The 9969-nt window shown below is 51.1% G+C and overlaps 1 protein-coding gene across 1 annotated transcript in view; it reads left to right on the top strand.

Annotated features, from left to right (window-relative positions):
* The first annotated feature begins 3007 nt into the window (after positions 1–3007).
* The window catches only part of Asb2 (ankyrin repeat and SOCS box containing 2), a 36860-nt gene continuing 29898 nt past the window's right edge, over positions 3008–9969 (top strand). The window contains exon 1 of the mRNA XM_005343489.3: positions 3008–3071. The gene's annotated coding sequence lies outside the window, so the exon portion shown is untranslated. The remainder of the gene's footprint in view (positions 3072–9969) is intronic.

Raw genomic sequence — 9969 nt, 5'->3', positions numbered from 1 at the left:
CTCACAGGGGGCCAAGTGACTTGGCCAGCTGAAAGAACCAGCAGCCCCTGGAGTAACTCAGTCCCAGGCTCCCTGAAAGCCTTAGCCCCCTGATCCCTGAGCAGTGGAAGATGACTTCTCTTTTGCAGGTGGCTGTGGCCCAGAACCATTGCCTGCTCAATCCTGGGGGGCAGCTTGAGCTCTGAGATCTTGTTAAATCCCCCACAGTCAAGGGGATTATCTTACCCCTTCTCTCAAAAAACGAGGTTGTAGCTGGACTAGGGTTATCTTCCCGCGGGGCCCATCTCGGAAACCGAGAGTGAAGTGGGCTTTTTCCCCAGCAGGGTGGTCATGTCTATGTAAGGCTACTTCAGTACATTCCTGAGCAGCTGGCGAGGAGGGGGAGGCACCATAGTGTTACTTTGGCAGTCCATCAGCAGGGAAAGTGGGCTCCCTCTTTGGCGTTCCCCTTGACCTCTGAGGACCCTGGTGCTTCCTTCCTTCAAACCCGCTCACAGTGCCCTCTCCTCTCTCCCAGGACCAAGTCTTTGCTCTTTCCTGATCTCCCTTTTACACACGTTTAAAGCCAGGCTTGGGCCCTTGTTTGCTTCTCCTCCTCTTGATTATATAAAACCAAAATAAATTTCTATCGAGGTAGTGAGAGGCGAGCCAGGACATCAGGCTACTGGGTGCTTAATTTAGCTGCGATGTTCCACTCTGGGGCCAACTTCATCCTGGAGCCTTGGCACCGTCACAGCCCGGTTCTCATGGCCCCTGGCTGGCTCTTCTTCCCTGCACGGCAGCTCCTTCCATCCTTCCTGGAACAGGGGTCACTGGCAGAAAAAAGGGGGGATGGGTCCCGCAGGAGAAATCCCACATGTTGCACAGGGGGTCCTGGGGCCTTCTAGAGACTCTTCCTCCTGCTCTCTACAGGCTGATTCGTCTATGGCTTCTGCATCTGCTCCCATTCCATCCACTTATGTGCTCTGAAAGATAGTTGCTAGAGCTACCCCTGGATCTTATTTGATGTTGGGGACCATGGAATGCTCTAGAAGTCGCTAGTCGGTGCCGTTGGATACTCCGTATGATTACTCATCAGGGATACAGGTTAAAATGGCTACCTAGAACCATTAATGCCCACAGAAATAGCTAGTACTCAGATGTGAAAGGCCACAGGCTGGACGGGGTATGGAGTGACTAAAACCATGACCAGCACTGAGGGCTACAAGTCAGCTGAGAGCCAGAGCCCTGGGCTGGGAGATCAGAGGGACAGTAGTCAGGCCCTGCCCCAGCGTTCTTCTGTCTGTTGGGCTGTACTGCCTGTCTTCCATATTGAGTCAGGTACTCAAACCTGCCTATGTCTCTGGAGTGTCTGTAGGACACTGGCATCTGAGCCGACGGATCACAGTTTTCAGGGTACACATTGTTCTACCCCTCTTTGCTGAGTGAACCCAGTGGAGTCTCAACAGCTCTCTGGGTCTCAACTGGGAAACAAGGGCTCTAGGCCCAGCATCCAAGAGCCGTGGTTGGAAAGGTTTCCACACTCGTGAGACTAGGGAGCTTCTGCTCTGTTGAGAACTGTGACATAATTGAGAAGGACATCCTACCATGACCTGGCAAAGAAAGTGAAATTGAATCCTGGTTTTTGTTAGTTTGTCTTTTTGAGGCAGGCTGGTTTTTTGCAGCCTGCACCTTTACCGGCTGAGCCATCTTGATGACCCAACACATCACATATGCAGACGAAACTCAAAAGCAAAGAAAAAACCTCCCAAGCTTGAAGCTGGCTTTTTAGTAGCTAGTTGAAGTTGGCCCTGCATCTTAGAAGGCCCAGACTTCAGAGACATGAAAATACCTTCTCATTTCATCCCATGGTTTTGGATTTTTTGTTGTTGTTGGGGTTTTTTGTTTTTTTGTTTTTGTTTTGTTTTGTTTTGTTTTAGATAGGCTCTCACTTGGTATACCTGGCAGTCCTGGAACTCACTCTGTAGACCAGGCTGCCTTTTAACTCGTAAAGATCCTGTCGGGATGGAGAAGAGTCCACTGTTCAAACAGGTCCCCACTCACTGTCTACAGCCATCGTCTTCCCTGTCCACTCTTCTCCCTCAGCGGCTCTTCTGCCTGGGTCCCTGTTGTGACACACAGGGACATTCTCACAACATGGCAACTACAGATTGTCCTCTCCAGGTGACATGTCTTCTGTCTCCTATTGCTAAGTACATGGCAAAGGACACAGGGAAATCCAAAGGAGAAGAGGGAACAGCCTCCTGCTTAGCATACCAATTCCAGAAATGATAGATACTCTTTCACAGACCTGGGGGTAGTAGGTCCCTTCTGTGACTGACCCTGTCCAGAGTGGCCTGTTGCTGTGCGCTCACTGGTCTCTTGGCTTGGGCTCTGCCCTGTATTCTTGGCTCCACCCCACAGCATTCAATTCTGGGTAGCTGGTGTTTCCAAATGTTAGTCTTGGCCACCTGCTGCATGCCTAGCACCGAGCCTTGATTTTTCTCAAGGATCTTACGTAGAACCCTTTATGTACCCTCCCTCATCCGGTCCTTCTTCCTGCCTCCCCCTTTGGTCTCTCCTTACACATCCTTTCCCTCTCCCTGTCTTTTTATCCTCCTTCCAAATTCTGTGTCTCTTTGTGTTCCCTCTCTGTCTTGTCTTCCTGCATCTCCCTCCTCTCTAGCTCCCGCCTGGGTAGTTCTAGAAACATACCCATATATGGCCTCCATGTCAAGGATCACAAATGATGACATCACGTGAGGGCCGAAGCCCGAGATGCTCTCTGAAGCGGGAGCCTGTCTCCTGTGCCCCCAGAGGAGTGGAAGGCGGGACCACAGCTTCCTCGGTGCAATCTTTGGAAGGGAAATCTGAGAGTCATAACATCTTATAGCTTGGCTTGCCATCACGGTCATGCGGTGGGCCCGAAATAAACTCCCTGCTTCAAAGGAAAGTGTTTCAGAACGGCCTGGCCCAGCTGCTGGAAGCTCAGGGCCAACACAGGAGGCAAACTCAGGGAGCATGTTCTGAGTTCTGACAGTCAAGAAAATCTTTGTTTCCTAGACCTGTGTCCCTGCCACAGAGCCTCACAGGTAATGCATGCTTTTGGCTTGGTCACAGGCACTTTCAAAAGAATCGCTGGGCGGGCTGGGACCTGAAGCTTCAGGACTCCCCGAGACCTGTAGCCAAACTGTGCCCATGCCTCTCCCTCTGCCTCTTCTCTCCAGCTCTGCACACACTGGAGACTTTGGGTCTGGTGACGGGGAACCAGCACTCTGCATGCACGGTAGCTATTCTTCTGGAGGACTCTAGCTTAGAGTGCTGGGTGCTTCTAAACATGGACGTGTGAGAGGAGTGAGCAGCAATGCTATTTATCAGTGGGTCCACGGGGTCTCTGTAATGTCCGTGTTAGATAGGTGGCTTCTGAAAGCACTTCTAGGCTGAGATAATGAGAGCTGTGTCCCTGCAAGGGGACGCAGGGTCTGCTGCATCAAGAGGGCTGTGAAGCTGGTGACAGCCCAGGTGCTGTGCATTCTGCATGCCCTTTCTGGAGGTTAGGAGAGGGTGTGGAATGAGAAGTTTTTCCTAGATGAGACAAAACAAACTATGGGATGCAGGGATGCAAAAATATCATGCATACATGCATGCTCATGCACACACGTCATATGTGAGGAGGCAGTGGTCTTGGGAAGGACAGATAGAATGTCATCACTGTGAGCAAGGGGTCTCTGGGGACGGCTGGAACAAAGGGAGATGGGACTTGGGAAGGATGGGGCTGCTGAGGGAGAGACTCCCTGGGCTGGGAGGGAGAAGCGAAGCCCCTGTGGAGGCTGGAGGGAGGAGCGCTCATTCCAGGACCGAGGAGAGAGGGAACATACTTGAAAAGTGTATGAGCAGAGGGGAGGCAGGTGGGGTCTTATCTCAGGCTCCATCTTGTGAAGCCAGGGTTATGTGGCTGACATGAACAGGCTGCTTACATCAGGGGACAGGAGAGCTGTGATAAAGCCCTGCTTGGGGCAGGAAAACTATCCTGCAGGGAGTGCTATGAGGCAAGGTTTGAGGGATTTCAGAAGGGCTTAGGCAGGCTGCCGGACCAGCCCCCAGCCACAGCCTGACCTTAGCCATACTGGTTGTTAGCCCATTCTCGTTCAAAACACGGGCACAGACCCACCAGAAGGAACCGTCTTGTGTTTCTGGTCCCTTCAGGCACACATAGGCCACACCTGGTCTGTACTGGTTACCAACGTTGGGAGCCTCAAGGCAGTAATTGGGAGTGTTGTCTTCTTCCCTTGGATGGGGCCTGGAAGGAGTTAATAATGGAGAACAATGCAGTCCATGTTAGCTGGTATTCCTCAAAGACTTAATATGAGTGAATTATTTCCCTGACCCCTCAAGGCCGCAGTGAGTGTGAAATGATCGTTAACTCTCCTTTACAAAACTTGGAAACTGAGGCTCTGTGGGGACTGTCAGAAGTCGTGTCTGAGGCTGGGCGGCCATGAGGTGCCGGAACTAGGAATCAAACCTAGGCTTCAGGACTCAGGCACACATGCCCACAGCCGCAGCTCCAGCAGCTCTCAGCCTGGCACCTCTGTGGACCCATGGCATCTTCACAGTATCATCAGGTACCAGGTGTTGCTCACAGACTAGATCTTAGGGTCTTCCTGAAGGAGACACAGAACCGCCTCCAGTCTGTCCCCTGACCTCCCTCTTCTGAGTCGCAGAGGTGCTGGCGTCCTGAAGTGGGAGGAGTAGCCAACCTTGCCACCCGTTCGCTTCAGGCTGCTGGCAGATGGCAGGACTTGGTATTTCTAGAGACAGGGCAGAAACTGGGTCAGCCCTGTGGACTGAGCCATACTGATGTGTCTGAATGCAGAGGGAGGATAGAGCCTGGGTCACTCGCCAATCCCTGCAGGGCCTGGGGGCAGGGGAGGGGCCCTCCACCCTGTCTAAAACAAAGGTGACCTCTTGGCCCTGCAGAGGCAACAGCTTAGGGGCTGGGGGAATAACAGGGAATGCAGGCTCCCTGGAGTCCTGTTAGTTGTTTTTCTCAGGCAACGCCTCAGGTGGCCTTGAGCTAATTCCTTAGAACACAGTATTTGCTACAAAACTTAGAAAAGTATTTTTTCTTTCTGCTCCCCCATCCACAGCCTTCTCTCTCACCCTCTTTCTTGCTGTTTTATATGAGGTGGTTTTAATCAGTGGACCCCAGACCTGGAATAAATAATCAAAATGTCTTTTTAGGATTCCAGATGGCTTGAGAGAGATTCACAAGAAATTGGACAAGCAAAGGGAAGGCAGGTTGCTCCCCTCCAGATAGAGCCTCAGTTTCCTCTTTCTGCACAATAAGCCTCTGATCAGGTAGTGGAGTGAGGGCAGAGTCAACTTTAGACAAGATCAGCTCCCATTGGGTGACCTCTCTGGGCCTCAGTTTCCCCTCTACACATAGGAAAAGGAGAGCTGTATGGTGATGTTGACTGCACCCCCAAACCTGAGCTGATCATAGCACCCTCTCCCCAACACAAACACTGAGCAAGCCTCAGAATCCCCAAAGCCTTGATACCCCAAAGTCACAAACTTGGCTGTGACCAAAAATCTGAGACTAGCAGCTGAGTCAGCTGTGCTTAGAAGCTGTGAGGCCTGTTCCCTGTGCTTTTCCTGGAGAGACACCAACAAATGTCTGCTCGGTCCAGATAGGCCTCCAACAGCAGACCAAAGCACGACTCCACCCAAAGCCAGCTTGGCCAACCAGTGACTCATGTACAGAGCATGGGTACAAGGGGATTGACTTGACATCTCAGGTGAGGGTCACTATGAGGAATGGTCAACAGGCTGGATCTGGAGGGTCTCTTACAAGTGATCCCTGCTCTTCTGTTAAAGATGACCAAACAGCTGTTATGTTATGGCAAGAGAGGTCTATAAAAAGGCCCTGACACCAGAGGCCCTTAGCCCTGTCCCTAGCTGTGGTGGTTTGAATGATAAATGCCCCACATAGGTTTATGAATTTGGAGGCTTGGTCCCTGGTTGGTGACCCCGTTTGCAGTGGGCCAGGCTATGGGGAAGTGCCGCTGGACTGGAGGAAGTACACCTCGGGGGAGGGCTTTGAGAGTTCCTAGCCCTACTTCTAGTTTGCAGTTCCAGTTTACCTCAGCAACAGAAAAAACTGCTACTGTGCTTGCCAAGCGCCCACCCTGGGGCCTTGACCTGGGTCTAACCTTAGCTAGGGCAGCGACAAAGATCCAGAAGGGTGAGGTGAAGAGTCGCCGTAGGTGTCTTCACCATTGCCCTCAGCATTCAGGGCCAAGGAGGGGGCTGATGAAGAAACAGGCAGCTAGATGTGCCCTTGGCCACTCACGTTCTGGGCCTCAGTCTCCCTCTCTGTACAGTAGGAAGGGGACACTCCCCAGGGCTGCTCTGGTTTGCGTCTCTGTTGCTGTGCTGTTGGGAGGGTTTGTTTGGCTTAGGCTTCCACACCGAAGTCCAGCATCTAAGGAAGTTAGGGCAGAAGCCCAGGGCAGGAACCCAACAGCAGGAACTGAGGAACACTTTTGACTGGCTTGCTCTGCCCTGACTTCCTCAGCCTGCCTTCCTATACAGTCCAAACCCCTTTGTCCAGGGGTGGCACTACCCAAAGTGGGCTAGGTTTTCCTTCATCAATTAAATGCCTACAGTCTGATCTGAAAGAGGCAATTCCTCAACTGAGAGTCATAAACTTACCAGCACAGGTAATGAGGTTAAAGGATTCTGCTCAAGGACAGTGGTTGAGCACAATTCATGGTCCACAGCCACAAGTGTGGTTTTTACTGTTTAGATAAACCTCAGAGCATGAGGACCAGGCAAGGAGAGCAGGTCTCCAGTCTCCCATGAGCCTCTGCTGGAGAATGAGGAGGTTTGAGAGTGGGAGAAACGTTGCAGAGAATAAGGCTGCATATAGGGAGTGGGATAGGACAAGAAACAACCTCTAACTCCCCACCTCCTCCTCAGTCTCAGGCTAGCCCAAGCACACTGTTTTCACAATCACCTGAGGCTAAGGGTCTTGGAACATAGGGGTCTCTAAAACTCTCACAATAAATTAACAGATACTATGTATGTATCAATGTCATATACAGAGTTATTCTTTGGTATCTTCCGGGATGGGCTCCTGGAATCTGTAGATAGCAAAATTCGAGATGCTTAAGACCTGTAGGGAAGATGTATAATATCCACATAGAGCGTGTGCACATTCTCTTGTCCTCATGCCATCACTGGGTTACCCAGAGCCCTCTACGTAGGTAGTTGTTACTCTGTATTGTTTAGAAAATAATGACAGGAATAATATCTATACATGTTCAAGGAATAATGTCTACAGGTGCTCACCATTACTAAAACATTTTTTCTGGATATTTTAAACTTCACTTAGTTGAATTCATAGATGCAGAATGCACAGATTCACAAAGATGACTTACATATATACATATATGTATATAATATAATATAATGTAATGTAATATAATTACATTACATTACATTATATTATATTACATGAAGGATTATATGATTCAACTACAAACATATTTGTGACTTAGAGTTTATTATATACACACATACAGTATACACTTATAGGCAAGCTTTTAAAAATACAAAGTCTTTATTCTTACCCCCGTCTCTCCTAAAGCCTTGAAAAGCATCAGAAGGGGTGCTGGGGAGATGACTTCGTGAGAAAAACACTTACTACACAACCATGAGGATTGCCTGTAATCTCAGCACATAGGAGGAAGAGACGGGATCCCTGGGGCAAGGCAACTAGCTCTGAGTTCATCGAGAGACCCTGTTTCGACAAGGTAAATAGGGACAACCAATGTCACCCTCAGGCTTGCGTACAAACACACATTCACCTCACCTTACCCACACATGTGAGCACATACACAAGCGCACACACACACACACACACACACACACACACACACACACGGCTGCCCTTAGCTATGTGAATCAGAAGTCTGGGTCTGATGTAAAGTCAGATGCAGCCTTCTAGTCCTGTTGTTGTCACTGCCTCTCCAGGTGTTTCTCAATTTCCCCATTGTCAGTCAGAAAAACAACACCCCTGCTACGGACTCCCGATGTGGTTCAATCAGCAACAGACACAAGGGGGGACACACGGTGGCAAGGGAGCCTTCTCTTTAGCTGGCAGGACAGCTCTGAGGTGACACCTGGCTCCGAGCCATGGCCTTGCTCAGGAACCCAGTGCAGCAGCCTGCCCCTCCCACACTCAGGCTCCGGTGGATATGTGACCCCAAAATGAAAGCCACACACGGTGCTTGCCATGTGCCTTGCACCCTTATGTAACTCGAGAACCCCCTCAGAGTCCCCGTTGTCCTGTACAGATGGTCACCTTGTACAGAACGCAGCTGGGACTGGGAGGAGAAGGGGGGCCAGGCAGGTGGTCCCCCAAGTCTGGAGCAACTAGAGGGTAGAAGGGCTGGGGGATTGGAAAGAGTGGACACCAGCCCTATATCAGGTTGGACGAGGGTGGACATGGAGTCCCCCTGCCCCAGCTCTGACAAGATCTCACCATGACACATGCTCAGCTTAGGAGCTGACAGCCTCCCTTTTCACAAGAGACGAAGGCAGGCTTGGGGCTCCCTTTCCTTGGCCCTCCCTCACTTTAAATGGAGGAGAGCCAGGAAGAAGGGAAAACCGTCAAATGGCCCTTCTGAAAACTGCCAGCCAGGGCAGGTCCTGAACAGACAGGAACAGGTGGAGGCTGCCTTCAGGGAGATGAAAATCATATTCAGGTTTTCCAGGCCCTAGATGTCTGTCAGATGATGTTCTCCACATTTGCAATAATATCATGCATCCTGCAAACACAGCTACAGGCCAAAGCAGGATGAGGCCTGCTGGTGGGCAGGCTGCAATCCCTGACATGGCCAGCAGGTGGCAGGGCAAGGCTAGAGCATGTGGCGAGGGCTCCCCAGTTAAGCAATCAGCCGGCAGTCCAGGGAATTTAACCTTATTCTGGTTCTACTGTTTATTCTCCTGTACTTATTAAATACTCACTGTATGCCTGACCTTTGGTTAGGTTCTGGAGTTTGGGCGGGAATGTGAAACAGTTTTATGGATGCTATAGGCTAGTACATCCATTGCAAGCAGTCCAGACAGCTGTCTAGAGAGCTGCTGAGAAGAAGCCTCTTCAGCTCTTCCATGAACACAGAGCGCCTCCCCTCATATCTGACCCCAGATCCCTGGCCAGTGGGGCTGGGTGCAAGAGGATGGCTGCCTTCCAGTCATGCCCACTCAGTTGTTTCTTCAGAGGATGCCCAGAGCATGATCTCCTCCCATTGCGACCCCCAACACCACACACGGTCACACACAGGAGGCTCAATGACAAGCTGGAGAGAAGACCCATCGTTCAGTGTTGTCTTAGGCCTCATCACAGTCCAGCTGGGGTCCACACTGGAAAGTGAGGCCCAGTCGAAAAGGCACTGCAGGCTGCTAATTCGACCATTCAGAGAGAGGCCACCTGGGAGGGAACCCTGAAACTCAACATGCAGGGCACCTCAGAGGGCAGGAGGGACCTGAGAGAGGCCTAGCTCTCCTGGGTCAAACCTGCATGCGGGTTGACCTGCTCTGGACTACCGCTGCATGTCCTGGGCTTGGCCAGTGAGGACCCATGGGTCCACTCTCCCTGGGAAGTGACTCTTCCTATCCTAGGTGGCCTCCCAGTGGGTCTTGGCACTCTGGCCTTCCTCCAGGACCCAGACCTGGGTCAGGAGATGGCCCACCTGCTCAGAACACACATGTGGGCTTGTTATCTGATTGTCAGTCTGGAATTTCCAGGAGGAGCATTTGGTCTGAGGTTGGAGGACCAAGGTTTCAATCTCAGTTTCCCCAAGGCATACCCTTTCCACTCTGAACCTTAACTGCTTCATCTGTGAAATGACGTGAATGACACGGGGTATGGAGTTCTAGTTAACTCTGTGTGTGTGTGTGTGTGTGTGTGTGTGTGTGTGTGTG

Source organism: Microtus ochrogaster, chromosome 1 (assembly GCF_000317375.1).
Source record: "Microtus ochrogaster isolate Prairie Vole_2 chromosome 1, MicOch1.0, whole genome shotgun sequence".
NCBI classification, from domain to species: Eukaryota; Metazoa; Chordata; class Mammalia; order Rodentia; family Cricetidae; genus Microtus; species Microtus ochrogaster.
Note: the sequence above shows the minus strand (reverse complement) of the source record. Positions and strands in the feature narration are given on the sequence as shown.